Source organism: Canis aureus, chromosome 30, assembly GCF_053574225.1.
Source record: "Canis aureus isolate CA01 chromosome 30, VMU_Caureus_v.1.0, whole genome shotgun sequence".
NCBI lineage: Eukaryota > Metazoa > Chordata > Mammalia > Carnivora > Canidae > Canis > Canis aureus.
Window position 1 is genome coordinate 3,476,463 of NC_135640.1, and position 15,721 is coordinate 3,492,183.

Here is a 15,721-nt window from a genome sequence, read left to right on the forward strand (position 1 = left end):
CAAAAAAAAAAAAAAAAGAACCACGGGGGGGGGTATCTTCTGATTCTGTGTACTTTAATTCCCTTGGCTTCTCCTGGAAGTTGTCAGTCTAGCTGGTGTTCGGGGGAGGGGTCTGTTGTGCTGATTTTCAGGTGTTAGCAGTTGGGGGAGCTGCTGTGCCCCTGCCTGGTGTAGGGCTCAGTGGGGGTTGTTTACCCTGTGAGGCCGCAGGAGGAACAGCCCCAGTGGCGGGGCCAGCTCTGGAAACCTGGATTCAGCTCCGGCAGGAACTCCGTCTGCAGGGCCTGGAGGCTCTGTGGCGGGGCCGCTGATCTGCTCAGCTGGGGCAGGAGCGTCCTTGCTGTCCTGGGCCCTCCCGCCTCTGCCTGTCCCGGGGGGAGGCAGGATCCTGGGCTGTGTCCCGGCGCCGTGTGCTCCGGGGCCTGCGCTGTTGGATTCGCGCTCCCGGGCCGCGCAGCCCCCTCCGCGGAGCTGCCGCCCGAGCCCCCCGAGCTGCTCCTGGAACCGCGCAGCCCCCTCCGCACGGAGCCTCTTCCTCTGCCCGAGCCCCACCGAGCTGCTCCCAGGGCCGCACAGCCCACTCCGCGGAGCCGCCACCCGAGCCCCTCCGAGCTGCTCCGGGTCCCGCCATGCGCGCTGCAGCCCTTAGGGAGCTCGGCGCACTCTCCTGGGCACGCAGTTGCTCTGTTACTGTCCCAGGGAGCCCGCGGGAATCCTCGCCCTCCTGGGTCCTGCTCCAAGTCCCTGCGAGCCCCTTTCCACCTGGGAAGGTTGGTGCAGCTCCTGCTCCTCCGGGACGGGGCTCTCCTGTCCTGGGGACACTCGCCCCGGCCTCAGCCCGGCTCCTCGCGGGGCCCCTCCCCCTTGGAGGCCTTTGTTTCTTTATTTCTTTTTCCCTGTCTTCCTACCTTGATAGAAGCGCGAACTCTTCTCACTGTAGCATTCCAGCTGGTCTCTCTTTAAATCTCAGGCCGAATTGATAGATTTTCAGGATAATTTGAAGGTTTTCTAGGTAATTTGGTGGAGACAGGTGATTTGGAGACCCTACTCTTCCACCATCTTGCTCCTCCCCCCTCGTCTTCTGCCCATCTGGAGTTGGATAATTTCTGTTTAGGATGCTGAGATTTATATTTGCTTTATGTATTTTGCATACTAACTCCTTATTGGATGTGTTGTTTACAAATATCTCGTTTCATTTTGTATGTTGCCTTTTAGCGTTGGTTGTGTCTTTCAATTTGCAGAAGCTTTTCTATTTGATGAACTCCCAATAGGATTTTTGCTTTTGTTTCCCTCAACTCAGAGGCATATCTAGAAAGAAGATCCAATGGCCAACGTCAAAGATGTTCCTGCCTATCTTTTCTTCTTTGTATGGTTGCAGGTCTCACATTTAGGTCTTTCATCCATTTTGAATTTATTTTTTATCTATCGTGTAAGAAAGTGATCCAGTTTCATTCTTCTGCATGTGGCTGCCTGGTTTTCCCAACACCATTTGTTCTTATCCTGGGGTCAGGTTAGGGTTTGTTGAAGAGACTGTCTTTGTGCCATTGGATATTCCTTCCTGCCTTGTTGTCGATTAATGGATCATAGAGTTACAGGTTTGTATCTTGTTTCGGCTTTGCATTCTGTTCTATTGATCTAAGCGTCTCCTGTTGGGAGATTCTTGAGTGCTGATTCAATATCTTTGCTGGTTATCTGTCTGTTCAAGTTTCTTATTTCTTCATTTCTCCTTTTTGCTGTGTTATATAATTCCAGGAATTGATCTATTTCTTCTAGGTTCTAGGTTGCTGGCATATACTTTTTCATCATATTATCTTATTATCGTTTGTATTTCTCTAGTGTTGGTTGTTATTTCTCTTTTCGCATCTGTGATTTTATTGGGTCCTTTCTCATCTTTTTATCTTGTTTCTTTTTAAAAGATTTTATTTATGGATTCATGCGAGATGCAGAGAGGCAGAGGTATAGGCAGAGGAAAAATGAGGCTCCATGCGGGGAGGCTGATGTGGGATTTGATCCACCAGGATCCTGGGATCATGACCTGAGCCAAAGCAGATGCTCAACCACTGAGGCTCCCAGGTGCCTTGCTGATTCAATTCCTTTGCTAGTTATGGGTCTCTTCACATTTTCTATATTTTCCTATTTCAGTTTCCTCGTTTGCACATTTCTAGGGATTTGTCCATTTCTTCCAGGTATCCCAGTTTGTTAGCATATAATCTTTCGTAGTATTCCCTTATAATTGTCTTATTTTTCTGGTGTTGATTGTGATCACTCTTCTGTCTTTTGTGATTTTATTCATTTAGTTCTTTTCTCTTTTCTCGTTCCTAAGGCTGGATAGGGTTTGATCCATTTTATTAATTATTTTGAAGAAATAGCTCTTAGTTTCGTTATTCCATTCTAATGTTTTTTATTTCTGTATTGTTTATTTCTGCTCTCATCTTTATTTTTTCCCTTCTTCTGTAGGCTTTAGGATTTGTTTGCTATTCCTTTTCCAGCTCCTTTAGGTGTAGGGTTAAGCTGTGTATTGGATACTTCTTGTTTCTTGAGGTAGGCCTGTATTGCTATGTACTTTCCTCTTTGGACTGCCTTTTCTACATCCCAGAGGTTTGGAGAAACATGTTTTCATTTCCATTTGTTTTAAATTTCCTCTTTAATTTCCTGTTTGCTCTATTCATTCTCTAGTAGGATGTTCATAATCTCCACGTATTCTTGGTCTGTCCAAGTTTTTTCTTACTGTTGACTTTGAGTTTCATAGCGTCATGGTCCGAAAAGGTACAGGGTGTGATATCAACCTTCTTGTACCTGTTGTACCTGTTGAGGGCTGATTTGTGGCCCATGATATGATCTGTTCTGGAGAATGTCCCATGTGCACTTGAAAGGAATGTGTATTCTGCTTTAGGAAGAAATGTTCAGACTATATCTGTGGAGTCCCTGTGGTTCAGTGTGTCTAGGCTATTGTTCCCCTGTTGATTTTCTGCATAGAAGATCAGTCCATTGCCATTACTGGGTAGGTGTTAAAATCCCCTGTCATTGTATCATTATCAGTGAGTTTCTGTACGTTTATTGGTAATTGGGTTCCATATTTAGGTACTCCGATTTTGGCAGCATAAATATTTAGTTGTTTGATCCTGATAGAGAGTCTTTTTAATTATGAAATAATGCCCTCCTTCATCTCTTCTTACAGTATTTTTTCTTTCTTTTTGAGATTTAAATATTTTATTTATTTATTCATGAGAGATACACAGAGGAGCAGAGGCCAGCCTCGGCCCCCTGGACAGAGGGAGCACAGACCCTCCAGGTCGCATTTCACAGACCCTGGTGACCTGAGGCTCCCTGGCTGTCACTCTGTCCCAGGCCCTCCTGGCCCATGGGGCATAGGCTGAGTCTCAGTATAGTCTGTGGGGTCCGGACCCTGGCATCTGGCCGCCCCTGGAAGGCATGTGGGGACGTCAAATGTGCCTTGCAGTGCCCATGCAGGGGCTGTTGGGGCCTGGGCGGTGTCCCCTCCTCCTCTCTGTGGGTCTCTCCACGCCCCATACACAAAGTTCTGGGAGACACAGAAACAGGCTGGCTGTGCATTTTCACACCACAATACTTTATTGACATTCTACAGCAAATGGGCTCAGAGCCGAGAGTGCATGCCTTCCCCTGGGAAGGGACACCATTTTGTCCTTTAGGGGAGGACAAGAATCACATGGGTGGGGGGGCAAGTGCTGGAGTCCCCCACCGGGGAGCATGTGTGGGCTCCAGGTGGGGGCGTGTGTCCTGAGGTTTCAGCATGAGAGATGGTTGTGAGGACAGCAGAGCTGACCTTGACCTGCAGCTCATGGGTTCCTGCACTGTGTCCCCACAGGGCAGGTGGACCCCGGTCGTGGGGCCCCTGTGGCCCCAGCACCTGGAGGAGCCTGCCTCCTGGTGTGGGTGTGGGTAGGGTCCACCGGCCTACCTCTGCTCTCCCCAAACTTGGGTGTCCCGGGATCCCCAGGGCTGCCCTAGGTCAGCTACCTGGATCTGTGTGGCACCCCCAGGGCCCAGGAGGCCACATCCAGCTGTGAGAAGGCTCGCTCAGTTTAGGGTCAGAATCCAGGGCTAGACAGGACCAATGGGGGCTGGATCCCATTAGTCTTTTTATTGGTCCTGGGGCGGGGTCTGAAATCACCCCCACCTTCACAGAGCCTGGGGCCAGGCCAGCCCAGATCCCCCTGTGTTATGGGTTGGTGTCCTGTGAAGGGTGTGCCGCTCTCCAGGAGGGACAGTGCATCCTCTGCACCACTCACCTGCACACACCCTGTTGGGGGCCCCTTGTCTTCGCTCCTCCCTGCAACCCCTGGGTACTCTATGGGACCCCCGGGCTTCTGATGGGAGCAGGGTATCAAGAGATCCCCTGGGAGGCTGAACATGTCCCACAGGGTCACCTGCACCGGGTCCTTGATGGGGGCTGATGGTGTGAGGGTGGATGGTGTGGGGGCATGGTGTTGGGGTACAGTGTGGGTGGGGATTGTGTGGGGCTGTGTGGGTTTGAGGGGATGCTGTAGGTGGGATGCCATGGGTAATGATGATGTAGGGGGATGGAGTGGGAGTGGGGAATGAGGGGGATGTCATGGGGGGCCTGCGGACACAGGGCATCCCCTTCCTCTAAGATGCACAAGGAGATGTCTGCACTTAAAGGCAACTCTAGTCTGGGGTTTGCTGTGACACCTGTCCCTGGGGCGGGGTGTGGTCATTGCAGGACCCTGGCTGGACCGGGGGCATTATCTGGGGTTCATCATACTATGTGTTTTCAAATTGCAAATTGCTCAAATCAAATGCATAGAATTTAGAAATATATAAAGCACTGAGAGTGGGTGTCACTCTGACCCGTCCGACCCTCATGGGATCGATGTGTATCCTGCTCCAGCCGTGGCCATGCCGCCTGGCACCCATTTCCAGTTCCTGCCCCCCATGTCCCCCACCCCATCCCCTGCTACTCAGAGGGCCGTCTCTCTCCCCTTTGGGGTTCAGCTCCCATGGCAAGCCCTGGAGACCCCATCCTAGTGTCCTCCTCATGTCCGAGGCCCCGGGGGTGGGGGCACAGAGGTCATCCCCAACACCCTACCATGGAGCGGTGTGTTGTTGGCTTCTGTTCTGTCCCCCGACTCAGAAGCCCCGTTTTCCCTACCCAGAATCCCCCGGTCCTCCACTGGGTCCTGATCCCCCCTGGCCCCTCAACCTCACCCTACACCGTAGTAGTCCCAAAATATGATGTGACTGCTGAACGTCCTGTTGACATCCAGGTCCACCTGCATGATGTCCCTGGAGGAGACCAGGTCCTCCTCTTTCATTTCCTGCGGGAAAACCTGGGAGGAACTGGCATCAGGGATACAGACCTCGACCTGTCACCAGGTGCTCTCCTGGGCAGGGAGCCCTGGGGCCACCATGCGAGTGTGTCCTGCCGAAACCACCTTCCAGTCCCTGGGAGTCCAGGGATGGCGGGAGTGCCCACCGTGCCCGTGGAACTCTGTGAGGGCCTGTGCCCAGCTGTGGTGGGTGGGAGTTGACTGAGTCAGCCTGGGTGGGAGGGGACAGGAGGTCAGTCCAGGTGGGGAGGGGTCATGCGGGTGTTGTGTCCAAGATTGCGAATCCGAGAAACCACTAAGGAGCCGACATTTATGCAAACACACGTGGGTTGTTTTACAAACTCAAGCAAGGGTCCAGGTATACCCCACACAGTGGAGCAGGGACTTGGACCCTGAGGAGGGTTTTAGCTTAGTTTTAAGGGCTTGTCTCGGGGACCTCGAAGGGCTGGAGCAATTCCTCAAGTTCTGTTTACATTTTGTTATTGGGCCTTCAAGGGCATTGAGCTCTCTTCTCATTCTAATTGGGGCTTCCAGCCCTTGGCTTAGGCTCAGTTTTTATTCTATTGTGGGGCTTTCTAAGACATTAAGCTGTCAACTTTTGTTTTATTCCAGTAACTGAAGTAATGTAAATTTCAGCTCTTCTTCACAGGGGCCTGGGATTGCTGGACGTGTGCTAATACTGAACTTAAAGTAGAATGGCCGTAATGTTCTCGGCCTCCACGCATCCCGTCCTGTTCTATCTAGCTCATGCCCCCCTCCCTGGAGCTCCTAAGAGAGAAATTGCAAATGACCTCAGCCTGGCAGCCTGTGTTCGGCGACAGGCCCAGGGATTTGGGATCAGGAAGACCTGGGACTCGGGCGTCCCGGCAGTGCAGCAGGATTCGATGCTGCAGAATCTTATTCCCTAAGGCTATCTTGACAACAGACTTTGTACATAGAAAAGTTCTCCTTTGTCTTTAAAACTTGAGGAGCGGGATCCCCGGGTGGCGCAGCCGTTTGTCGCCTGCCTTTGGCCCAGGGCGCGATCCTGAAGACCCGGGATCGAATCCCACATCAGGCTCCCGGTGCATGGAGCCTGCTTCTCCCTCTGCCTGTGTCTCTGCCTCTCTCTCTCTCTCTCTCTCTCTTTCTGTGACTATCATAAATAAATAAAAAAAAATTAAAAAAAATAAAACTTGAGCGATATAAAGCATTTTTTCTCTGCCCATCTGATTTCTCAGATTTTAATCTGAGATGTATTTCCTGTTATTAAGGATAATTTACTATCTGTAGTACTATGGTTAAAATATTCTGACACTAGTAATTCAGAGGGATGAGGCTTTCTCATCTATTTCTTCACAGCTCAGTCCTTCATCAGGAAATGAATCTTTATGGATTTGGAAATAATTGAGAGACATTAGTACCAATGGTCCTATTATTAAGTGACGGATTCTTCCCTGAGATTCTTCCCCTGTTTCAACTGACACTGAAACACTATGAACTCTTTGGAAGACAAATGTCAAGGAAATAAGTGTTATACATTGCTAATTTTAAATGCACTTGCAATATGGTGTCTATTATACTAGAAGTATTTTTATCTGATTTTTGCTCTTTATTATCCTTTCCTGCTTTTCAGGTTGAAGAGGCATTATACGTGTTCATAAGTGTTTTTCTTTCCTTCTGATATAAAATTCTTACTATGTTCCCATCGAAGGAACTCTTTAAGAATAAGGCAAAAGATCATTCAACGATTCTTAAAATGTCTTCACACTGGAGCCTGATTCATTTAAGTCAATTTTCAAATTAAATCTTATTTCTTAGAAAGAAAACAAAGCTTCATAGGGAAATTGAGAAGATAGTACAGAGAATTCTCATGCACTTGCACTCAATTTCTCCAATTATTGATATCTTATATCAGTACGGTACAAATATTAGCTAATGAATCAATATTAAAATATTTGCAATAACCAAAGACCATACTTTATTCAGATTTCCTTAGTTTTTGCTAAGTCACCATCCCTTATATCACACTCCATTTGTCCTCATGTTTTCTTAGGCTCCTCTGGATTGTGAGAGTCTTTCAGCCTTTCCTTGCTTTTGGTGAACTGGAAAACTTTGAGAAGTAGAGTAGTTTGTAAAATTTCCCTCAGTTGGGACATGTCTGTTGTTTATCTCATGATTGAACTGTTTTGGTGGATTATATAAAGAGATATACTGTCATTTTTATTATATCATGTAAAGGATAGATACTATCAACACGATTTATCAGTCTTGGTATCGATCTGATCATCTTTCTGAGGTAGTGTTAGTCAGGTTTCTCCATACTAAAGTGATTCTTTATTGTTATTATTATTATTATTATTATTATTATTATTATTATTATATTACCATTATTAAGTTTATCATAATATATTTTGTAGAAGGAAGTTACTATGTGTATTCCACACATAAGAGTGGGAAGCTATGCTCATGAACTTGAGTGGGGAATGTCTGCACAAGTTGTTTGAAAATCTTTTACATGGGAGATTTCTCATCCCTCTGGGTTTGTTTGTTTGTTTCTTTATCAAAGATGCTATTTATTTATTTGAGAGAGAGAGGAGTGAAAAACATGTGCTAGAGGGGCAGAGGGCGAGGGAGAAGCAGGATCCCTGCTGAACAGGGAGCCTTCCTTGGGACCTGGATCATGATCTGACCCTAAGGCAGAAGCTTAACAGACTGGGACACCCAGGTGCCACTCTTTCTTTCTTTCTTTCTTTCTTTCTTTCTTTCTTTCTTTCTTTCTTTCTTTCTTCTTTCTTTCTTTTTTCTTTCTATTCTTAATAATAAATTTACTTTTTATTGGTGTTCAATTTGCCAACATACAGAATAACACCCAGTGCTCATCGCGTCAAGTGCCCCCCTCAGTGCCCGTCGCACATTCACCCCCACACCCGCCCTCCTCACCTTACGTCACCCCTAGTTCGTTTCAAAGCGTTAGGAGTCTTTATGTTCTGTCTCCCTTTCTGATATTTCCCACACATTTCTTCTCCCTTCCCTAATATTCCTTTTCACTATTATCTATATTCACCAAGTGAATGAGAACATACAATATTTGTCGTTCTCTGATTGACTTACTTCACTCAGCATAATACCCTCCAGTTCCATCCACATTGAAGGAAATGGTGGGTATTTGTCATTTCTAATGGCTGAGCAAGGCCCACCTTTTCTCTCTCTTCATCTTCTGAGTCTCCCATGATATGAATGTTATTGTTTTAATAAGTGGCTGAGTTCCGAAGTCTTCCTTTGTGGTCCATAACCTACCTTGTTTTAAGGCTTCCACTTGGGACTGCATCTCAGTTATAGCATTTTTAATGATGGCCTGACTAGATTTTACTTCTTTTATTTCTACACTAAGGGATTCTCTACTTTTCTGTTGTGCTCCTTTTCCAGCCCAGCTGCTATCTTTATAATCATTGTTTTAAACTGTAGTTAGACATCATATATTTGTATTGATGGACTTCTTGGCTGTGAGTACTACCTCATGTTTTTTTATGGAGGTGAGTTTCTCCATCTCATTATTTTTTCCAGAAAAGAGAGAAGGAAGAAAAAGAAAAACCACGAAAAACAATAACAACTGCCCTCCCAAAAAAAACCCACCAGATTATTTTGGCCTGGTTGTTAAAAGATTATAAATCCCAAAATAAGAAACACAATTAAAATACCATGAAAGTAAAAATAAGAAATATATAAGGTACATACATAAAAATTAAAATAAGGCAATTAATATAAAAGAATCAAAGAAAATAAATGAAAATAAAGCACAAAGTACAAAGGAATCTAGACCCTACTTTCCAGGCAGAGCTGAATCACTGCAGCCTCTGTGGTCTGACACAATGGTGGCAGTGAGTGGTCTTGTGGGGTCTGGGGATTGGCCATGGCTCTGATTGTCAGGTGCACATATGCCTGGGGGATGGACATGCGGGGTCAGAGGCGTGGTGGGCATCAGCACTTCTGGCCTCCAGTGGGCAGTGCTGTGCTGCTCCCTGAGACTCCGTGCTGATGGGCGGGATGCGGGTGGGGACACTGGGTCCTCTGGCTCTGGGGCTGAGCATTCCATCCCCCAGTCTGCAGGCCCTCCACAGAAGATCACCCAAGCCCCCGAGTCTCTGCTGATTCTCTCAGAACCCTGCTTTCACTCTGCCCGCGTCCGAGCTCCTTTTTTTTTTTTTATCTCAGACTGTGGGCCCAAGATTGCGAATCTGAGAAACCACCGAGAAGCCGATTCCGATACAAACACATGAGGGATTATTTACATGCTCGATCTTGTGTCCAAGTATACCCGACACAGCGGAGCAAGAACTTGGACCCCGAGGAGGGTTTTAGCTTAGTTTTAAGGGCTGGTCTCGGGGACCTCCAGAAGGTCTGGAGCAATTCCTCAAGTTCTGTTTACATTTTGATATAGGGCCTTCAAGGGCATTGAGCCCTGTTCTCATTCTAATAGGGGCTTCCTGCCCTTGGCCTGGGCTCAGTTTTGATTCAATTGTGGGGCTTTCTAGGACATTAAGCTGTAAACAGCAAAGGTTCCACACCTGGAAGGGGGACGTCAAACTGTCCCTATATGCTGAAGATGCGGTACTTGAAACAGGAAACCCGAGAGCCTCCACCAAAACTTGTTAGAACTTAGGAGTGAGTTCAGTAAAGTCACGGGACACAAACTGACCCTACAAAGCAGAGTAGCCTTGCTGTGTCCTGACAATGAGCACTCAGGAAGGAAAGGAAGGACTTGAAGGCCTTCTCAGGAGCATCAAGGAGAAGAAATAATGAGACTGAACCAAAGGAGCACAAGACTTGTGCACTGAGCCATACCAGGCTCTGGGAGACCGTCCTGGGCTTGTGGGGTGGGAGCCTCATCTTGTGAAAATGTCCGCAGTTCCTGAAGCCACCCTCAGTTTCAATGTCATTCCTATCAAAATCATGGTGGCAGATCTTAGAAATAGGAAAAAAAAAAAAACTATAACATCCATCCCCCTCAACAAATGACCCCGAACAGCGAATCAGTACTGGAGAAGCATGACAGAGTGGGATGCAACACTTTCCTATTTCAAATGATATCACAGAGACACAGGTAAAGCAGTGTGGTTTGAGACCCCTGGCTGGCTCCATCGGTTAAGCATCCGACTCCTGACCTCACCTCTGGTCCTGATCTCAGGGATCTTGAGTTCTAGCCCTGGGCTGGCCATGGACGAGGCGTGGAGCCTACTAAGACAAACCAGACCCACGTGGGGTGGTCCCGGCTTAAGCTGAATGAGCAAAACAGAGAGTCCAGAAGAAAATGTGCTCTGATACAACTGATTTTTTTAATTTAATTTAAACCCAATTTATTAATGTATAGTGTATTATACTTTCAGAGGAAGAATTCAGGGATTCACCAGTTGGAGATAACAGCAGTGCCCGTGACATCACGTGCCCTTCTTCATGCCGGTCCCCTGTTATCCTCCCCCCTCCAGCGACCCTCAGTTCATTTCTTATCGTTAATAGACTGTATTTCCTGCATCTGTTTTCATCTTATTTGTTTTTCCTTCCCTTCACAGTAGTTCATCTACTTCTATAATTCCATCTATGAGTGACACCACACGGTCATTCTCTTTCCGACTGACTTACTTCACTTAATATGATCCCTTTCGTTCTATCCACATCATTGCAAATGGCAAGATTTCCTTCTCTTTGATAGCTGAGTACCATTCCTCTCTCTATGACCATCATCTATCTCCCATCCTCTTTATCCATCATCCGCCACAGGGCACCGAGGCTTCTCTCACAGTGTGGCTACTGTGGACCCGGCTGCTGTGGACATTGGGGTGCAGGTGTTCCGAGTCTCACTGCATCTGTGTCTTCGGAGTGAGCTCCAGGCCGTTCACCTGCTGGTCGCAGGGCGGCTCTATTTGTAACTTCCTGAGGGGCCTCCACACTGTTTCCATTGCAGCTGCACCAACCCGCTGTCCCGCCCACAGTGGAAGAGGATTGAGGAGTTTTGGAGGACGTGGTAAAAGTCTGTTCCACATTTTATTCGCGTGCTGTGGGCTCCAATTCCTTGTCCTTACGTATTTTGGGGGAAGCCGGGTGTTGGGCTCCTTTTCAGAGAGATGTTTCCGAAGCTAACAGCCCCAGCTGGAGCCTGAAAGAGGCAGGTGCGGCCCATGAAGCACCCGCTGCCTCCTACACAGCCTCCTGCAGCACCTGAGCATCCCGCATGGGGTGCCCGAGACCAGAACCCTCCCATGGGGCGCGCATGTGCAGTAGGCCTCCTCTGCCTGCACTAACAGGAGCCAGCCTGTGCTGAGGAGGCCTGAGGAGGAGGTGGGGACGCGTCTATGCTGATAAGCTGCAGCCTCCACAGGACCCGCAGAGAGTCTTCAGGAGGAAATTGGGCCGTGTTCACGCTGTCAGGAACCCCGGTCTCCTCAGGACCCAAGGTGAGGCTTTAGGAAAATGTGGGCCCGCATTCACCCTGACAGGAGCCCCTGGGTGCCTCAGGACCTGCGGGGAACTTCAGGAAGATGTGGGCTGACATCCTCCCTGACAGGAACCCTGAGTCTCCTCAGGACCGCCGGGAGGCTTCAGGAATTATGGGACCACATTCATGCTGACAGGAGCCCCTGAGCAGCCTCAGGACCCGCGGGGAGGGTTCAGGAAGATATGGGCCCGCATCCACGCGGACGGGAGCCCCTGAGCAACCTCAGGACTTGCGGGGAGGCTTCAGGAAAATGTGGCACCGCGTCCACTCTGGCAGGAGCTCCTGGGCCCCTCAGGACATAAGTTGAGACCTCTGGAAGCTGGGGGCCGCATTCATGGTTACAGGAGCCCCGGCCTCCTCAGAACCCTCGGTGACGCTTCGGAAGGACTTGGGGCCACATGGACACAACAGGACGCTGACTTCCTCAGGACCCCCGGTGTAGACTTTGGGAAATATGGGGATGTGTCCATGCGGACAAAAGACCCCAGCCTTGTCAGAGCCTGTGGTGAGGCCTAAGAAAGATGTGGATGCCAAATCCACACTGACAGGTATCTCCGGCCTCCTCAGGATGCACTGTGAAGGATTGGGATGATTTGAGGCCACGTCCATGCTGACAGGAGCCCCCAGCCTCCTCAGGTCTTATGGTGAGGCTGAGGAAAATGTGGGGCCACGTCAAGACTGAGAGGACCCCCGTCCTCCTCAGGACCTGCACTTTGGTTTCGGGACACATGGGGCTGCATCAAGGCTGACAGGAACCCACAGCCTCCTCAGGATGCGCGGTGAGTTTTCAGGGGATGTGGGGCCATGTCCAGGCTGACGGGAGTCCCCGGCCTCCTGAAACCTGCTGTGAGGCTTCCAGAGGATGTGAGGCATACTCCACGGTGACAGGAGACCCGGCGTACTCAGGACCCACTGACTATGACTCTGGAACACGTGGGGCCACGTGTGCACTCACAGGAGCCCAGCTTCCTCAGGACCCCCTAGAGGACTCTGGAGGCGCCGTTGGGGGCCACGTCCACATCAGAAGGGACTACTCAGAACCACAGGGTAAGTGAATGGGTAGAATGAATGATAGGATCAGGGGAGGGGAGTCAGTTGGTAGTTAGGCTTAGGTTAGATGTTAGGGGTTAGTGATTATGCTTATGGTTACGGATTAGAGGTTAGGGTGAGGGATAAGGATAAGGGTCAGTGTTTAGGAGTTAGGATGGGGGTTTGGGTTACGGACAGGAGTTAGTGTTAGGGTTAGGGTTAAGATTTTAGGGATTAAGGCAGGAGGTTAGGAGTTGGGGTTTGGGTTATGGTTAGAATTAGGGTTGGGCTAGGTTTGCAGTTAGGGTTAGGGGTTAGGGTGTGAGTTAGGGTTAGGGTTAGGGGTTAGAGTTAAAGTTAGGGCTAGGTTTAGGGTTAGGGCAAGGGTTAGGTTTAGGATAGGGGTTAGGGCTAGGATTAGGGTTAGTGTTTGGTTAGGGGTTAGGTATAGGGTCAGGTCAGGTTCAGGGTATGGTTTTGGAAAAGGGTAAGAGAGAGTTAGGCAGTGGGTTAGGGATTAGTTTTAGGGTACGGGTTAGGGTACACTTTGGGGTATGAGATAGGATTAGTATTAGAGGGTTAGTGTTAGGGTATAGGTAAAGGTTAGGAATAGAATTTGAGTACATTAAGTTAAGGTTATTGGTAGAGGTTAGGGTTAGTGTTAGATTTAAGGTAAGGGTCAGGGTTAAGGGTTTAGAATAGGTTTAGGAGTTAGGGTGAGGGTAGGCAGGAAGGTTCAGTAAATGTGTTTCGGTCTTTGGGTTTGTGTTTGGTTTTTGATTAGTGATAGTTCTTTTTTTTTAATTTTTATTTATTTATGATAGTCACAGAGAGAGAAAGAGAGAGAGGCAGAGACACGGGCAGAGGGAGAAACAGGCTCCATGCACCGGAAACCCGTTGTGGGATTCGATCCCGGGTCTCCAGGATCGCGCCCTGGGCCAAAGGCAGGCGCCAAACTGCTGTGCCACCCAAGGATCCCGTGATAGTTCTTGTTAAAGGGTTAGGTTAACATTAGGCTTAAGTGTAGGGTTAGGGTTATGTCTGTGTATGGTTAGAGTTTGAGTCTTGGCATGTGCCTGCACTGGGACTCCTAGCATCCTGGGCAGTTTATTTTTATGCACTCTATTTAGGTTTTGGGTTCTTTGAACCTGACTCTACCACGTCAGTGGCCTCCCCAGAGAATCAGTATCCAGGCTTCTGCTGGGGTGAGAATAGGCATGTCAGGCTTCTCCTGAGCTGAGCTAAGGAAGGGATTTGTGGCTCTAAAGACTCTTTGTTTGGATTTTCAGTTGTCTTTCTGATTTATCTCTTGTGCACACATGTTTCCTCTATACTACCAATTATTGTTTTAAAGTTTTACTTGAATTCCTCTTTGTAAACAAGGTATGATATAGTTTCAGGTTTACCACATAGTGATTCAACCCTTGAATACAATGCCTGGTACTGGTCAGAGGTGACCTCCACTATCCCCATCCCCTGATTCCCCATCCCCCCCACTTTCCTCTGGTATTTATTAGTTTATTCTCTGTGGTTAAGAGTGTGTTTCTTGGTTTGCATCTCTCATCCATCCTTCGCCCCTTGCCAGTTTGGTTTCTTAAAATTCACATGTGAATACAATTGTATGGTATTTGGTATCTGTCTTTCTCAGACTGAGTTCATTGTGCATAAGTCCCTTCCACTTCTCCCATGTCACTGAAAATGATTTCATTTCATCCCTTCTGATGGACCCAGTGATGTTGCAGTGTGTATATTTACCATATCGTCTCTGACCATTCATCTGTCGATGGACATCTAGGCTGTATACACAGTTTCGCTGTTGTTGATAACACTGCGACCAACACTGGGCTGCGTGCTCCTCTTCGAATCTACTAAACTACTTTTGTGTCCTCTGTGTATCCTCTGTGCAATTTTGGAATTGTAGGGTAGCTCTATTTTTAACTTCTTTTTTTAATTTTTTTTTTATGATAGTCACAGAGAGAAAGGCAGAGACACAGGCAGAGGGAGAAGCAGGCTCCATGCCGGGAGCCCGATGTGGGATTCGATCCCGGGTCTCCAGGATCATGCCCTGGGCCAAAGGCAGGCGCCAAACTGCTGTGCCACCCAGGGATCCCCTATTTTTAACTTCTCGAGGACCCTCCAGACTGTTTCACAGTGACGGCACCTTTATTTATGTATTCATGAGAGACACAGAGAGGCAGAGTTATAGGCAGAGGGAAAATGAGGCTCTATGTGGGGAGCCAGATGTGGGACGTGATCCCCCAGACCCCGGGATCATGACCTGAGCCAAAGCAGATGCTCAACCACTGAGGCACCCAGGTGCCTTCCTGATTCAATTTCCTTGCTAGTTATGGGTCTCTTCATATTTTCTACTCTTCCTCTTTCAGTTTTGCTCATTTGCACATTTCTAGGGATTTGTCCATTTCTTCCAGGTCTCCCAGTTTGTTAGCGTATAATCTTGCATAGTATTCCCTTATAATTGTCTTATTTTTCTGGTGTTGATTTGATCTCTCTTCTCTCATTTGTGATTTTATTCATTTAAGTTTTCTCTTTTCTCGTTGATAAGGCTGGCTAGGGCTTGATCCATTTTATTAATTATTTTGAAGAACCAGCTCTTATTTTCGTTATTCCATTCTACTGTTTTGTTTATTCTGCATTGTTTATTTCTGCTCTCATCTTTATTTTTTCTCTTTTTCTGTTGGCTTTAGGCTTTATTTGCTATTCCTTTTCCAGCTCCTTTAGGTGTATGGTTAGGTTGTGTATTGGAGACTTCTTGTTTCTTGATGTAGGCCTGTATTGCTATCTACTTCCCTTTAGGACTGCCTTTGCTACAACCCAGAGGTTTGGAGAAACATGTTTTCATTTTCATTTGTTTCAAATTTCCTCTTTAATT